This window comes from Nestor notabilis, unplaced genomic scaffold (assembly GCF_000696875.1).
Source record: "Nestor notabilis isolate BGI_N333 unplaced genomic scaffold, ASM69687v1 scaffold19004, whole genome shotgun sequence".
Classification (NCBI taxonomy): Eukaryota; Metazoa; Chordata; class Aves; order Psittaciformes; family Psittacidae; genus Nestor; species Nestor notabilis.
The window spans coordinates 11,588-12,778 of record NW_009927075.1 but is presented as its reverse complement, the minus strand read 5'-3'; positions in this window follow the sequence as shown (position 1 = coordinate 12,778).

Sequence of the window (1,191 nt, the reverse complement as noted above, 5' to 3'; positions counted from 1 at the left end):
GTGCCACAGAGCCGAGAGCCTCCTGGGGATGTCACAGGGGTGATGCACGGGGACAAACAAGTACCCCCTGAACCAAAGCTGCGTGTGGCATTTTCGACCCAAACCACAGCTCCCAGGGTGCTGCTGCCAGGACCCCGGCACAGTCAACCCAGGGTACTGGGAGGATGGAGCAGTGCTCAAAACCGAGACCAGCTCCACATCCACCACAGCAGATCCCGCTGTGTACCAATACAGCCAGTGCCAGCCCGGCCGTGGAGGAGGAGAGGAGGAGCCCAGCGCTGGGTACCCACATCACCACCACCGAAAGAAAGAGCAGGGAGAAGAGGGGTGTTTGGTTGTGTTGTTCTCATTATTAATATTTCTTTTCTTTTTGGCATTAATACCATCTGTTCACCTGAACTATGGACCTTCTGTCTCTAGAAATCTTTTGGTATCTTCCCATCTGGACGCACACAAAAGGATAACGAAAGGACAAGATGAAAGCGGGAGCCCTGGTGGCAGCAGGCTCGGCTCAGCGACCGCGGCCAGGTTTGGCCACCACAGGGGTTCACTGATTTGGCTTTGCCACCAGCAGGATGGCTGAGCCGCAGCCTCGGAGACCCTGCCCTGGCTTCAGGGCAGGAATTGGGCACACAGGGGTCAGGAGCCTTCCCTGGAGCCAAAGTTGGGCCCCTGGAGGGGTGGCACCTGCTGCAGATGACATCGAGAAGGAAGCGGGAGCCGTGTCCTCACTGCCAGTGCTTGTGGTCGGCTGGGATGGTCACCACTGCTGGTGCCACCAGCCCCCCACCACTGGGGACCAGGGGCTGCTCTGCTCCCTGGGTGGTTTAGTGACCTGCTGAGGTGACAAGACTTAAGGGGACACAGTCCCACCAACGCGCTGGTCCTCATCCTTGCCCAGCTGCGAGACAACAATGCAAGCCCCACATCCAGACCATGGCAGAGGACTTGCCTCCTGTTTCTGCTGTTTCTTCCCCCAAAGCTGGGGGGGGGCAGCACATGGGCAGGGTCCACAGTCCCTCCTAGTGCAAACCCCACTGGGTGATGGAGAGACAACAGCGGGTTCCTGCCATTGCCTTCCCTTGCTGGGGCAGTCGCTGGCGGAGGCTTGAGCACCACAGGGAAGAGGGGACAGAGCTGCCTTCCCTGCGCCCACTGTGCACAGGGAAGGAAGGAGGGACCATTTTGGAC